The sequence below is a fragment of the Bos mutus genome, chromosome 20 (genome assembly GCF_027580195.1).
Source record: "Bos mutus isolate GX-2022 chromosome 20, NWIPB_WYAK_1.1, whole genome shotgun sequence".
In the NCBI taxonomy this organism is placed as follows: domain Eukaryota; kingdom Metazoa; phylum Chordata; class Mammalia; order Artiodactyla; family Bovidae; genus Bos; species Bos mutus.
In genome coordinates this window covers 6,404,649-6,420,978 of record NC_091636.1, presented here as the reverse complement: position 1 = coordinate 6,420,978, position 16,330 = coordinate 6,404,649, and the positions used below count along the sequence as shown (strand labels likewise).

At 41.6% G+C, this 16,330-nt stretch overlaps 1 protein-coding gene across 3 annotated transcripts in view; it reads right to left on the bottom strand.

Annotated features, from left to right (window-relative positions):
* Positions 1–15,978, bottom strand: part of FAM169A (family with sequence similarity 169 member A) — a 65,885-nt gene extending 49,907 nt beyond the window's left edge. The window contains exon 1 of one of the 3 annotated variants that reach the window (XM_005899785.2): positions 15,879–15,978. The gene's annotated coding sequence lies outside the window, so the exon portion shown is untranslated. Of the gene's footprint in view, positions 1–14,851; positions 15,325–15,363; positions 15,711–15,878 lie in introns of those variants that run through there. The other 2 variants (XM_070357438.1, XM_070357439.1) reach the window with 2 other exon arrangements.
* Positions 15,979–16,330: the final 352 nt, after the last annotated feature.

Genomic DNA, 16,330 nt, shown 5'->3' with positions numbered 1-16,330 from the left:
GCCATGGGACAACTAAGCCCACATGCTGCAGTACTGAGCCTGAGCTCTAGAGCCCACGGGCCACAACTACCGAGATCCACACACCGAAGAGCCCGCGCTCCACAACCAGAGAAGCCCCTGCAGTGAGAGTCCCGAGCACAGCAACTAGAGGAGCCCCCCGCTCGCCACAGCTAGAGAAAGCTCACGCAAGCGACAAAGACCCAGCACAGCCAACAGTTAATTAGTTAACTAAGAAATTCAAGAAAAAAGCAATTAGAGGCGTAACAACTGGGGACAGGTGCCTGGGTTAGGGGAAAAGGAGACTATCTCTACCCCAGTTTGCAAATAATACAGTTAACTGAAAAACCAAAAAAAAAAAAAAAACCAATGGAAAAAGTATTCCAAACAATTAAGAAAATGAGGTAAAATGCTAAGATATAAAATTACATAGAGAAATCAAACCCTCATATATATAATAATAACCAGTAAGAAGAAACAATAAATGGGAAGTCCAGGACTTTTTAATAGGTAGGACTGTTTCACTGGTCTGTCTTACAATATATTGAAATGAGAAAGTAATTCTGCCCATTAAAAAAATATTTCTTTATGTGGCTGTGCTAGGTCTTAGCTGCAGCATGTGGGATCTACTTCCCTGGCCAGGGATTGAACCCTGGCCCCCTCATGGGAACTCAGAGTCTCAGCCACTGAAGTCCCAATTTTTTTTTTTTTAATTTAGGGGAAAAGTCACTGAAAAAATAAGTTACTTTTCTCTAAAGTGACCTTCAAATCTATTTTAATACAACAAAAGTATCATTAGATAAAGAACTTAATATCTAATAGAAATGAGATAAACACAAAAAAGACATATGTTATACATACAGTTAAATATATTTTTATGAATTCTGAAGATATATTAATGAGAAGAAGTTCTTTTTTTAACCATAATCTGAAATATTGGTCCTAAGAACTTTAAAACCTGATGTACATAAGACGGGGACCTTAATTTGTAAATATATATAATTTTTTTAAGTAAGCTGATGTTTAATTTTAAAAAATCAAAACCTAGAAATAGAACACTTAAATTCAACCCATCTGCTGCTGCTGCTGCTGCTGCTAAGTCACTTCAGTGGTGGCTGACTCTGTGTGACCCCATAGACAGCAGCCCACCAGGCTTCCACTTCCCTGGGATTCTCCAGGTAAGAACACTGGAGTGGGTTGCCATTTCCTTCTCCAATGCATGAAAGTGAAAAGTGAAAGTGAAGTTGCTCAGTCGTGTCCGACTCTAGCGACCCCATGGACTGCAGCCCACCAGGCTCCGTCCACGGGATTTTCCAGGCAAGAGTACTGGAGTGGGGTGCCATTGCCTTCTCCGACCCATGTGCTAGTGAATGTAAATGTCTAAATAAAAGGAGAAAGAAAAACTTGTGACACTATTTATGAAAGCAATACCACAGGACTTCCAGCCAACTTGTGAAAAGGAGGAAAATAAAAACCGAATTTCAAGAGATAACCAAAAAATAAAAAAACAGAGAACCATCAGGAGCTTATCTAAAGAAGATGTTATAGTTAGAAAGGGATCGTAAAATACAACAGTAGCTCTACATTGAAGGAAGCTTATTTGTTAGTTTGGCAAATCTTTGTATCTCTATCAAAGTCAATATGAAAAAGCAAACTAAGCAAATACACAGTATGTTCTGTAGTCAAACCATTAACCAACACGGGACTTCCCTAGTGATCCAATGGTTAAGACTCCACACTCTGAATGCAGGGGACCCAGGTTCAATTCCTGGTCAGGGAACTAGACCCCACATGCTGCAATTAAGACTCGATGTAACCAAATAAATTTTTTTCTTACAAAAACTAAAAACATGAAATGGTCAAGAGCAAGTGAAAGCAGCATAAGGAGGACACTAGTTAAAAGAATGTTAGTACAGTAACTGTTTTTGCTTTCCTGTAGACAAAATCCCAACTTTGTAACCAAGTAACACATTCAAAAGTACTTAAATTCAAGAAAGAATAAAAGTATTCCTGGGACTTCCCCTGGAGGTCCGGTGGCTAAGACTCCATGCTACAACCACAGGGGGTTGCAGATTAGTTCCCTGGTCAGGGGAACTAAGATCCCACATGCCAATGTCAATTAAAGAAAGTATTCCTCTTAAACCAACTCAAAAGACTCTCTAAAATATTAACTACCAAAACAAGGTGTGAATTAGATATTTAAATTTTTTACTTGCTAAGAGTAACCATGATGTAAAGGATAAAATATAAATTAATATTTGAAGATTACTTTTTTTTTTTCAAATTTTACAACCCCATGAACCATAGCCCACCAGGCTCCTCTGTCCCTGGGGATTCTCCAGGCAAGACTACTGGAGTGGGTTGCCATGCCATCCTCCAGGGGATCTTCTCAGCCCAGGAATAAAACCTGCATCTCCTGCATTGCAGGCAGATTCATTGCCGTCTGAGCCACCAAGGAATCCCTATATGCTTCTAACCATTCCCCAAATGCTGATGCTCATGGTCTACACTTTGAGGATAAGGGTTTAGACCAGCTACCAGGCCTTCTAAGGACCACACTGTTGACTTCTGAAGATTACTTTTAAAAAACATTTATTCATCCTAAACTATAAAGCCTATGAAATCCTCAACTTGATATATGAGATTATACATTTTCCTAATCAGCATTCAAATTTCTATAACTTAAATATTCACCTGAATATCAATTTAAAATATCTCCAAAATCTCCAGTAGTATGTCAGCACACTTTTGCTTACCATTAAGAAGACACTGCTACAGATCAAAGGCAAGTAGAACATGACTAGTTGTAAAAAGAGAAATTTATTATCCTTTATTCTTAAACCTTTTTAAACTGAGGTTTTATAATACAAAAAATAATCTCTTCTGGGTTTAACTGTAATTTTAAAGATTATATAAACACAAAATCAAACAATTCTGTTTTCCTGAAATTCAATCATGTAAATACTCTGAAATTTGCATAATGAGCATTACCAGAGGGAAAAAATTTGGTTAGATGTGATTTCCTTTCTTTTTTAATAACTAACTTTTATTAAGTGCCAGAATGTGTCAGAACTGTGCTAAAAGAATGTCATGCACTCTCATTCAAGCCTTGAGGCAAAGATATGTGGTGGACCCAATTAATATTCTTATTTTATAGAAAAGTAAACCACCTTGGAGATGTTAATCATTTCCCCAAAGTTACAGAGAGAGTGGGTGGCAAATCTCAGACCCAGGCATGGACCTGACACCCATCCTCCAGAGCGAGTGAAACACTGAGTGTGTCACATTTATGATTCATTATTTTATGAATGAATGGAGCACTAGAAATGTGGCGATTTCCAGATGCATCTGACTTGATTTTAATATTGTTCATTTCCCTGGTGGCTCAGATGGTAAAGACTGTAATGCAGGAGACCCAAGTTCGATCCCTGGGCTGGGAAGATCCCCTGGAGAAGGAAATGGCAACCCACTCCAGTATTCTTGGCTGGGAAATCCCATGGATGGATGTGCCTGGTAGGCTACAGTTCATGGGGTTGCACAGTCAGGCACAACTGAGTGACTAACATTGAAAGGATTTCTTTTTAAAACCTTTTTTGGAGATATTGAAGCATGACTGGTGGTTTAGTTGCTAAGTCGTGTCTGACTTTTGCAACCCCGTGGACTGTAGCCTCCACACTCCTCTGTCCATGGGCATTCTCCAGGCAAGAATACTGAAGTGGGTTGCCATTTCCTTCTCCAGGGGGAAGCATGACTAAATGTCCTTAAATCGATCATTTTTGTGGCAGCAAAGCTAGTTTGAAATGAATGCATTTCTTCTTCACTATAGAATAAATCATTTCACTATTTTCTCTCTCATTTCACCTCCAGGGCATCTCCCAACAAACTTAAAAGTTGTTATTTTTGAATATAGTTTAAAAACAACTATAGCATCATAGCTTTTAATATGAAAAAAATTAGAAAATATTTCCCCAATTCCCAAGGCCCAAACATAAACCCCTTCTAAAATATCTCTGTGTTTTCAAATCTGTCCTTAAATCCATTACTTTTATTACTGGTCACTCTCAGGGCTAAACTTTATTGGCTAAACAATCACTGATCAGTATTTTAAAAAGATGAAAGAACTGCTACTGCGGCTGCTAAGTCGTTTCAGTCGTGTCCGACTCTGTGCGACCCCATAGACGGCAGCCCACCAGGCTCCCCCGTCCCTGGGACTCTCCAGGCAAGAACACTAGAGTGGGTTGCCATTTCCTTCTCCAATGCATGAAAGTGAAAAGTCAAAGTGAAGTCGCTCAGTTGTGTCCGACTCCTAGCGACCCCATGGACTGCAGCCCACCAGGCTCCTCCGTCCATGGGATTTTCCAGGCAAAAGTGCTGGAGTGGGGTGCCATTGCCTTCTCCGATGAAAGAACTAGAAATTATTATAAATCAGTAATAGCAACAGGTAACATTTACTGAGAAATGACATACCAGACTTTAAAGAGAATGCTGCATGTAATATATAATGAGGTACTTCTATCAACCCCATTCTACAGATGAAGAAATGGAGCTTTAGAGATTAAGACATGATCAATGTCACACCACTGGTGGAGCTAGAAGAATATGAATCCAGACAAGCAAATAGACGTTCCAATGTAATTATTTTTTACTCAATATGCAAAATCAAATATCATACTCTGTCATAGGAAACTTACTTCTGTAAAATATCACAACTGCACCTTGTTATTAAACACTGTATTCACGTATTACACCAGAAAGAGTACTTGTACTGGAATCCTGTGAGGATGCTCAGGTCAGTTTTGCCACTAGCCAGCTTCGTGACCCTAAGCAAGTTACTTACCATCTTAAGCCTTCTGTATTCTCATTGGTAATGTGATGCAACTAGACAGGATAATCCTAAGGACCTTTTCACCTCTAAATGTTTGTAATTGTTTATTTTAAAAAATAGCAGTTAACTTAAGACTGTGTAAATTACTAGTCTTAAGCTGGTTCTCCTAGGTTTAAAGAGACAGAGAAGGTTAGTAAGGTTTTGGAGAGATAAAGCTTGCTATGAAAAACATCAGTGACTTCTCTCTCTTTTTTTGTTGTTTTTAAGCTTCTGTCCTATGTTATATAACTATAAAGCTGTCAGATCAAATTGTGTCAAGTACTTTATGCTCTGCCCATGAGATGAACCAAAAGGCCTAACTAGATTCTACATGAATGAGAAAGCTTAATGTCCCCTTAAGCAAACTAACTCATCAAAAACTTTACACAGAATGGACAATTAAGTGTAGAAAGTGTCCAAACTAATTTGTAAATTAAGTAAATGGCATGCTCATTAATCCTGAATGACCAGTATAAAAACATAATACACCTCTTACATAAGAACATAAGAGGCCCACCCGCTATTTTATACCCATCTTTTAATAATTTCATCCCCTTTTCCTGAAATATTATGTAACAGTTTGCAAGAATGAATGTTCTTTAAGAAAGAAACTATGAGAAAGAGCTAAAAATCAAATTGTTATTACTGTGATTTCCCCTCCTTTTTAAGGTTAATTACTGGATATCAAATATATTTTTTATTCTATAATATTTTATCACTCTGAGGCTATACATTATAATTTCCGAATTATTAAAACTATACCTGAAAATAAGAATTCTCTTTGAAAGTACGTGGAACTTTTTGTATGATTATTTAATGTTCTCTCTTATTTCTTTTCTTTTTTTCCTGCATATCAGCATCTTTTTTTTTTAACATATATCCCCTCTCTTTTTAGACTCCCTCCCATCAAATATATTCTTAAAGCAGGAAAAAATACATAATTTTAACCTGAGTTCTTAAGTTACTTCAAGAGTATGGCTATTATTGGGGGCTTTAGGAGGAGGAGAAGATCCAAAGAATTATGGAGATTTTAGAGCTGAAAGAGTTCTTAGAAAAAAATAATTATCTCCACCAGTCCAAGCCTTGATCCTACCTCTGCTGATTGTTTCCCCAAGACTGAAAATAGGTTAGGTATCCAAGTAACATAAAATCTGTGATGCTCTCAACCTTTTACACAAAAGGCCTGTTTCTGGACCTTATTATGATTCTCCCCTTGTCTCTTTTCTCCCCACCATCATATCCTTCTCTGACTAACCTAGGTCCTGTATTACATCAGCTCAACTTTTATTCTACTCACCTTTTATCCTTTTACCCTCCTATCCTACATAAGGCCCTAAATCCAAGATGAATCTTTCTCCACTCTTAGAACTGAGTTTTTCAGGATGGCAAAAATGAAACCACTAAACAGAGTGCTTACAGTTATCAACACTTAGGTGGGCTCAACAATGCTCAGAAATCCTTTTCTATCCTCTGAGAGAGGAAAAGGATTTGATTACATGTAGGTAAAGAGGCCTATAAATCTATGGGTAATGGGACAGGAGGTTAAATGTGGTTCGTAGTAGCATAGTGTCAGTCGCATCCGACTCTTTGTGACCCCACGGACTGTAGCCCGCCAGGCTCCTCCGTCCATGGGATTCTCCAGGGAAGAACACTGGAGTGAGTTGACATTACCTTCTCCAGGGGATCTTCCAGACCCAGGGATCAAACCCGGGTCTCCTGTGTTGCAGGCAGATTCTTTACTGTCTGAGCTACAGAGAAGTCCTACAAATGTGGTTCATATTTGTTACCTTTTTTATTTAGAGAACAAAAATCAACTTTTGAAGTCATAATCACTGAGCCAACATGGACTATGCACCTGATTCTATTTGAAACACTTCACATGTATCCCTGAGAGAGCGTTTATCCCCAACCCATGAAGCAGGAGATTTAATCATCTCATTTGTCAGATGAGGAAACTAAACACACAGCAGCCCCACCTTTTCAAGGCACCCTGTGTCTGTGTGTGTGGGCTCAGTCTGTGTCCGGCTCTTCGCAACTGCGAGCACTGTAGCCACCAGGCTCCTCCATCCATGGAATTCTCCAGGCAAGAACACTGCAGTGGGTTGCCATTTCCTTCTCCAAAGGATCTTCCCAACCCAGGGATCGAACCCGTGCCTTTTGCATTGCAGGGGGATTCTTTACCGTCTGAGCCACCAGACTAGCTGTGTGGCCATAAGCAAATTAGTTGAACAGAGAGAGGAAAAGGACCTCTGAAGAAGGAATAAAGTTCAAAATAAAAACTAATAACCTTGAATATACATTAAAAATCTTACATCAAAAAACTCTGGGGCAAACTTTATATAATGAATATGATCCATAAGAATTAGCTTCCTTAATACAAAAGTTTTTGAACTAAGCAAATAAATAAGCAAGTGGCATGAACAGACAATTCATAAAACAAGAAAAACAAACATAAAAATGCTCAACTCAAAATTTTTTTTAAAAGCCTATTGGATGTAAAATATTCATATATATTTATATGTTTGTACAGATAATAATCTGGAAGAGCTCACATTATTAACAGTAGATATTCCTGGTGAAGGAGGAAGAACCAAGGGAAGAAAGGAGATTCCACATGGAGCCTCCTTCCTCAATCGCTCACTCTGTAGTGTAGGCTCTCTTGGATGCCACTCTGACAAAATTTAGGTTATATGCCTGCATCCAACCTCCAAGGGAGAAGAATGATTTGGAAGGTTCTATCTTGGGAAGACAAGCAAGGCTCATAGGGCTGACATGGGACCCCTAAGCAAAATGAGTCAGACCACAAATACTAAACGACCACATCCAGGAATGGATGCTGAATCCTTATCTTCCTGTCTATACACTTGGAGGAAGACACAGTGAGCTACTTACATTTCTCAGGTACATATACAAAAGCCCAACAATAAATTAATAGGCTGTATGTGAAGCAGACATGTGCTTGTAACTGAAGCTTCCACTGATCGACCACATGTGGTTCTGCAGAAAAGAATATCTTTGCCTCTAGAACATGTCAGCTACCCCAGCCTGTCATGACCCAGATTATTAAACACTGTTTATAATCTCACAGGAGTAGTTTACAAACCTCAGGAGGGACAAAATAAGAACTATTTAAATGAATACACCATAAAGTTTTGTCCTTCATTTCAACATTAGACAATCTTTTTTTTTAAACCTGTCTTCTTTACCATGGAATAGATTCAATTTTACAGTGCTTAAAGTAAATACGAGTTTGACACAGTAAATCTCCAGGACATGGGCAATTTAAAAAAACAGGAGTCTAAACACTATGCATTTGTTGTACATATCGTTACCATATAACATCACAGAGATATGTCTCATTAGAACCATGAAGATGGATATTTTCGTTTTAAAGGAAATCCCAAAAGAAAAACAAAACTTGGTACTTAATTTCGGCTTACAACTAGTGAAATATTCTGAGTCGCAATCACCACTACCACCATCACCACCACCTCACCCCATTTCCTAACACTTTCACTAAACAACAAAGAAATGTAACCAAGGGTTGCTGCTACTTGCAGAGTATCACAGCAACTTGAAAAAAAGCAGCCTCCCAACTACAGGCTCAACATTCCCCTTTTCCTCCCAGGCTTCTCCACTCTGCACTGCGAGCCACAGCCTCATACACCTGCTCTTGCAATCTTCCTGCAAACTCCGGTGTGTATGCTTACCCAGATCAAGTGAAATTGTTTTCTTACATTTCACTGGCAGCAGGCCCAGGGGAAAAAGAGATAATAGTAGCCTTCCTCTCTGGCTTCAATATATTTGTTGTTTAATTGCTAAGTTGTGTCTGACTCTTCGCGACCCTAAGGACTGTAGCCTGCCAGGCTCCTCAGTCCTTAGGATTTCCCAGGCAAAAAATACTGGAGTTGGTTGCCATTTCCTTCTCCAAGGGTCTTCCCAACCTAGGAACTGAACCTGCATCTCCTGCTTTGCAGGCAGATTCTTTACCACCGAGCCACCCGTCTTCAATACATATTACTATAAAAATGAATGACGAATGGCCGAACAAGTTTGCATAAACAAACCACACACTGGTGCTAGAACAAAGAACTGCCACAGATGAAATCCATGTGAAGTTCTGCGGCTAGAGGAAGAGCAATAGACGGTCTCTCAACAGGCAGATAGAAGGGGAGACCCTCTAGGATGGGAATGCTAAACGGAAGCCAGAAAGCATGCTGAGAATAGCTAGTTGGATTCATCAAGAGAGTTAAGGTATGTAAAAAGCAGGGGCATGCACACTAGGAAAATAAATCGGGGATAGAAATGACAGGCCAAGAACACCAGATTAAAGAGTCTGGACTCTATTTTGCACACAGAAGGAGGTAATTTAAAGATCCTGAGCAGAAGAGAGACACCCAAGGCTATGGTTTAAGACAATTTACCCAGCAGCTGCGTATAGGATAGATTAATAGGTAAAAATGAAGGGAGACAACTTGAGAAACTTACATGAGTTTCTTGCAAGTTCCTCATGCATACTTCTTTTAACATACTTATCACAGGAGAGTGTGATTTACCTATTCTATCTTTTCTTCGTCTATTCTACCAGGCTCAGAACTCCAGAGAAGCATGATTTTTCCAAAAAAGTAGGGATGGGTCAAATGATCTCTGATGTCCTTTCTAACTAATACCTTAGGTCATGCATGACCACTTAGAGGAAAAAAACAGGGAAACAAGCACTTAATTTACAAAAGGTTGGTACCATCTAATGAATAATCATTTATTCTACCTCAAAACGTTTTCTGATGATGAAAGAACTATCATTCATTGCTTGTTTACCTTGCACGAGGCATTATGCTCAATATTCTACACATAATAAATAATCTATTCCTCAAAATGATTCTATGAGGGTAACTATTCTTACACACGTTCTTCCAATGAGGAGCCTCAGGTGTGAAAACGTTAAGTTGCCCAAGTTCACACAGCTGGTAAGTGGCAGAGTCAGTCTCTAAACTTAGGCAATCTCTCTCCAGAGGCATTTAATCAGGTTCCTCGATCAAGACAAAAGTCAATATAACCCATAATGTACCTGATCATACAAATATCATATATCAAGCATATTGTTCAGTCATTAAGTGTTAGGTTTTTTTGAATCTCGCAGTATCCTCTCTTCAGACTTTAGATACTTGTTCTAATCACTACAAAACCTCCTGCAGAATTTTAAAATGTTTACTACACAATGAATACAAAGCCAACCATTTTAAAATGAAAGGGAAACTTAAAAGCTGACAAAATAAGAGATTCAGCTGGTACTAGACTCAATATGAATTATGAGCAAGTTTTTTTTTTTTCCTAAGTTAAAGCAAAATGATCCCACAATAGGGCTTCATTCAAAATTAGGAAAGGTGTACCTCAAGGATATATACTGGGACCACGCTTATTTAACTTTTATGCAGAGTACACCGTGAGAAATGTTGGACTGGATGAAGCACAAGCTGGAATCAAGACTGCCAGGAGAAATATCAATAACCTCAAATATGCAGATGACACCACCCTTACAGCAGAAAGCAAAGAAAAACTAAAGAGCCTCTTCATAGAAGTGGAAGAGGAGCGTGAAAAATCTGGCTTAAAACTCAACATTCAAAAAACTAAAATCATGGCATCTGGTCCCATCACTTTGTGGCAAATAGATGGGGAAACAGTGACAGACTTTATGTTCTTGGGCTCCAAAATCACTGTGGGTGGTGACTGCAGCCATGAAATTAAAAGACACTTGCTCCTTGGAAGAAAAGTCATGACAAACCCAGCGTATTAAAAAGCAGAGACATCACTTTGCTGACAAAGGTCCATCTAGTCAAAGCTATGGTTTTTCCAGAAGTCGTGTACCAATGTGAGAGCTGGACCATAAAGAAGGCTGAGCGCTGAAGAATTGACTCTTTCAAACTGTGGTGCTGGAGAAGACTCTTGAGAGTCCCTGGGACAGCAAGGAGATCAAACCAGTCAATCCTAAAGGAAATCAACCCTTTCTTTTAGATAGGTCAGACAGCATCACTGACTGAGTGGACACGTGTTTGAGTAAACTCTGGGAGATGGTGAAGGACAGGGAAGCCTGGCATGCTGCAGTCCATGGGGTAAAAAAGAGTTGGACACGACTGAGCAACTGAACAACAATTAGATGCAGAAATGGAAAAGGACCTCTGACCTCTTCATGCGTCAGACAGCATTCAGTCTTTTATTCCATCCTGAGGATCACATTTTAAGAAAACTACACTGAAATGGCATCACCGACTCGATGGACAAGAGTTTGGGTAAACTCCGGGAGTTGGTGATTGACAGGGAGGCCTGGCGTGCTGCGGTTCATGGGGTCACAAAGAGTCGGACACAACTGAGCAACTGAACTGAACTGAACACTGAAATACAATCAGGATGGCAAAGGATCTGGAAACAACAGTATGGAAGATAAGGAAAAGGAACTGGGGAGAAATCAGTGAGGGCAAGTCCTATTGGAGAAGTCTTAGAAGGAAGGCAAGAAACTTCCCTTCAAATATCTGAGGTGTCAATATGCAGATGAAAACTTAGTCAACATACCTCTAAAGAGTAAGAGAAATGAGCATTTCCAACAGTAAATTCTATCCACAAATGTATCACACCTCATGAAAACACAGATCACGTAATTAACTCATCAGAGAGAACCGTCAGTGACTGCCGACACATTCCAGTTGTGACTGGAGTAACATCTCTCCACTCAAGGCACAAGGACATCCGTTTTCATCTAAGCCAGTTCTAGAAAGGAGAGCCAAGAGTCCACGGAATTCAGCTGAGTGATTATTTGTATATGCCAACTGTAAAATCACGGGAATCATTTTATAGAACTATGGTTTTTGTTGTTGTTGCCATTTTGAAAAGCTGCTCAGATGTAAAAAGTTAGTATTCACCGAAGTTTCACTTCACTCAGAATCACCTTGGTTTCTTTTTTAATGGTCTAGAAAATTTTATCAATAAATCTCCTCAGTCTTGAAATTTCAAATACTTTTAAATATGCATTAAATTACAAAGCTAAATATCAATACTTCGAACATGTGGTTGCTTTTTGCTAAATATAGCTAGATTTGCCACTCATATGCATATGTAATTAATAGAAAATAGGACCAGATATAAAAAACGTTTTTTTTTTTTTACTTTTATTTTTTGGCCCTACCACACAGCATGTGGGATAGTAGATCCCTGACTAAGGATCAAACCCATGCCCCCTGCAGTGAAGTGCAGAGTCTTAACCACTGGATCTCAAGGGAAGTATCCAGATCTAAAATGAGTAGATTCTTATTCTGGGATCCACAAGAGCTATATGGGGGACTATATAAATTACATTCAATTTTTCAAAACAACAGTCATTTCCCCACATTAATACACAAACTAATGAAAACCAAAAGATTTTCTTGTTTTTAATTTGAACTCTACCAACTCAACTCATTTTGGTTATACTTTATCTCATGAAGAGCAAAAGCTCTGACTGACAAGTAGTAGAGAAATCACAATTTTAAAAAAGAAAAAGTCATTGTTTTGAAATGTACCTCAAAAAAGTACTGTATACTGCATGACTGTGGGGAGAAGATAATAAAAAGGAGAAAAAGTTGAGGAACACTGAACTAGATACTTAAAAAACAAAAATTCTAATTTCACTGATGACGATACTCGTAGTAGCTCACCTTTAGGAATGTCATCACATTTAATTCTGCTAACATTTTGAGATAAGCTGTATTATAACTGCTCTTACAAGGCAAGGTTCAAACATATCTATTTGGCTTAAATTGTGGAATTATACTGCCTCTGAATAATAACTACTGTTAAGAATCAGAGTAAGTTCATCTGATATATGAAGGGCCGGTTGATGTAAACTTGAAAGCATTAGTAATATGTATAAAGACTTTATAGACTAAATTCCTTATCAATACAGTTTATTACTTTATCATTGTACAACAAAAAGTCAAGTTCATTGACTTTTTCTCTATAGCTATTTACTGAAATTGGCTTCTCCATTATCACTATACTGATATCACTCCTCCAATAATAACCTCTCAATTCCCAAATTCAAGGGATTATTTTCATTTTACCCCTCTTGTCCTTATGACAGATCAGACCCAATTGACTACTGTAAAGTTTCTCTTTCCTTGGACAATACTCTCAAGTTTATTAGTTTCCTTCCTTTCTCAGTTTCTTTCAGCAACTGAACCCTCTTTCTCCTCTCCTGAATCCATAAATGCAGGGGTCCCCCCACATGCAATCTGGGCTGTTTTAAAAAAGGCAATTTACTAAATTGATTTGTTCCCAAAACATATTAACAAAAATCTCTGGGCATTTAGATTAAGGAATTTGTAACATTTTAATCCACAATGCTAGACTATAAGCATCGTAAGAGTGGAGTTTGTTTTTGCACCCCACAGCATCGGATACTCAGTGTTTGTTGAATAAATGAAAGCTACCTCTGGTGTAACCTAAAACTAACATCTCATTGGAGAAGCTAGTAACTAAAATCATGCTCTTTTTTTCTCTTTTTACTCTGTGCTGAACTTCCTGGCAGGAACAACGTCAATCCTCAGGGACCTACAACAGGTCCAGTCAGAGCACAGGCAATCCTTAAGTTCTCTAAAACAAGACTCATCTCTCAAGGTCCAAGGTCCCTTTCACCTAATTCTCCAAAAAACATGTCAGCAGGGAGAGGCATTGCATTTCTGCTAGGGATGGTACATGATGCGGAATCATTTATTTTCAGACAGAATAAGTCAAAGAGTCTTCAACTAATCAGAAATAAGTTTAGAATGGATGGGTTTAAAAAGTTTAAATAGATGACTCTCAAAAACATCTAATTATAAAATATTTTTTCTCCAAATCAAAGTTAAATCTTTTGTTTGAGGTATATTACATAGCTATTAAAGGAATTCGTAATGATTTGAATACTACTTAAAAGACCAGACTAATCTGGAACTTGTTAGAATCTAAAATCCACAGATAAAGCATCTTAGATTGTAATCACTCAAGGAGCAGGCAATGTTGCTACTCATAGAAGTTAAGTTCCCTAAACCAATCCTCACCATAAATTCAGAGGAGTCCACTATGACAGCATACAAGCTTTCCGTGAAAGAGATATTTTATCATTGTTTGTGCTGCAAGTCTTATCACAAATGGACTCTCACCACCACATTCCCTGGGCTCGCACCCACATTGCCCCCCACCCCACAAATCAAAACAAAAGAGACAAGCGAAGATTTTTAAAAACCAAAAACTTAAAGTCTTGTCCATATACCAAAAACTTAACCTTGTGCATATTAGCTAATCAAAATCGTTCCTCTTGTAGGAGAAAACCAAAACACAGCTTGCAAAGATAACCTGTACATCTTTTGTACATGCAAGCAGACACACAAGGCAAGTCAAACCCAGATCCATTTTGGTGAATTCCCTCCAGGGCCCAACTGTGTGTATTATGCAACAGCCACCATTCCAGGCTTTAATCCCTGTCTGTGATGCAGTGATAAAATACCAATGGCCAGGGTACAACCTACTAGGAACTTGAGTATATTTGTGAGGAGACAAATTAAAAACAAGAACTACCAAATTCTCAAGACCCTTGAAAAAGACAGGATGTGTTAACAGTTCTGAATCACAATACAACTTTTCCTTTGGGTAGTCTTTTAGCAACCTGTCCCTATCCCACTCAAAAATCCTCACACGAGAATGTTTTATTTGAGGTTTTGAAAGGAAATCACAAAAAAGGAAGGGGTCGTGGTTAATTTAGAATCTACTCCACATAAGACACTCAGACCAACTTCCAGAAGCTGAAAAGCCAGTGAGATACTTCATCTGAAGTAAATGTAACCCAGATCCCTGAGCCATAAACAATCCAAAACTTCACCCAGATTTCCTAGGGCACAGGCCTCGAAAAATTGCACAACGGGCAGCCAAGAACTAGAACAAAATTGCAACGACCTGTATTTTAGAAGGGAATCTATACAATACCTAATCCAAAAGTGGTTACAGGTAAGGGAGCTGGTCAGAGCATCCTTGGAGGCCACCTGCGTGGCGGAACCGGAACGCTTCCGCCCCACCCGCCACCAGGTCCGCTTCCCCCACGCCGAGGCCACCGGCCCGGACTGAAAGGCTCCAGGTGGGAAAACCAGGAGGGGAGCGGGCTCGGCAGGCAGCAGCTGGGGATCGGGCCGAGGCGGGCGCAGGAAGAAGGAGGCATTCCCTCACACAAAATGGTGGCGCTGGCGCGGAGGCCGGCGCACCTGGGGGCGCCCCGCACGCCCCTCGGAGGAGCCGGCCAGTCGCCCGCAGCTGGACGAGCGCCCCGAGCCCGAGCGGCCGGCGTGGGCCTGCGCCGCGCCCGAGCCCTCGGGGAGGCCCGCAGCTCGTGCCCGCGTCACTGCCCGCGGCTGTGCGGGGCCAGGCCGGCGGGGCGCGAGGCCGGACCCGGCAGCTTCGGCCTGGGCCCGGGAACCCCCGCCCAGGACGGGCCGCGCACTCACCTCGGACGCGCCGCCGGAGCCGCCGGAGGAGCCCGGGAAAGGAGGCGGAGCCGCGGGAATGAATGGAGCCGGCGGCGGCTCGCCGGCGACCCCCGGCCGGGCCCGGGCCGCGCCGCTCGCGGCTGCCGGGGCGAGTGCGACCGCCTGCCCCCCGTCCGGGACACCCGGCTCCTGGTCGGCGGGCCGGCCGCAGCCCACCGTGCCCTCCGCCGGAGTGACGCACTCGCGCCGCAGCGCCTCCAGCCTCTGCGGCCGCACGGCGCCCGCGCCCACCGCGAATCCCCCCGCCCGCCCGCGCCGCACGGCCCCTCCTTGGCGCCGGGGACGCCGCCCTGCCTCCGGCCCCGCTCACGGGTCTCGCGGGCACCGGGCAGGTGTGAGCTCGGCCGGCCGGGGGGCGCCTCGCGGCCCCCGCCCCGCCCCGCCCCCCGCAGCCCCTCTCCCCGCCCCGGCTGCCGTCGCTAGGCAGGGAGCGACGCCGCAGCTCAGGCGCTGGCCCGGTATTAAAGAGTGACCTTGGCTTAGCTATAAAAATAGGTGCGGGTAAGCCGCGGGGACCTCGACGCTGAAAGTGCGTATTCCTTGACTGTCAACATTCGCAGACGCCCGTTTGCATTCCCCGGGGAGTTCTCCGGCGAGGGGCGGGACCTCCGGGAATTTACCCAGGGTGGGCGAGGCCAGCCGACCTCGGGCCGGGATGTAGAGAGTGCGGGCGAGGACCACTGGCACCCGCCCGCCACCTCCCTCCTAAATCCTCTGCCACGCTGGAGGATGGAAGCAGAAAGGAGGTAGAGAGCCCCATTCCCAATCTGGAAAAACCCAATCTGGACAAGACAAGACTTCCATTTTGGGATTACCAGGAACCACCAGATTCCCGCGTTGACCTTTTCTCTTTCTTAGTCTAGCACACGCAAACTATCCCCAGGCGAACGGCGGCTCCACCCTCCTCTCCTCCCCTTCCTCTCCC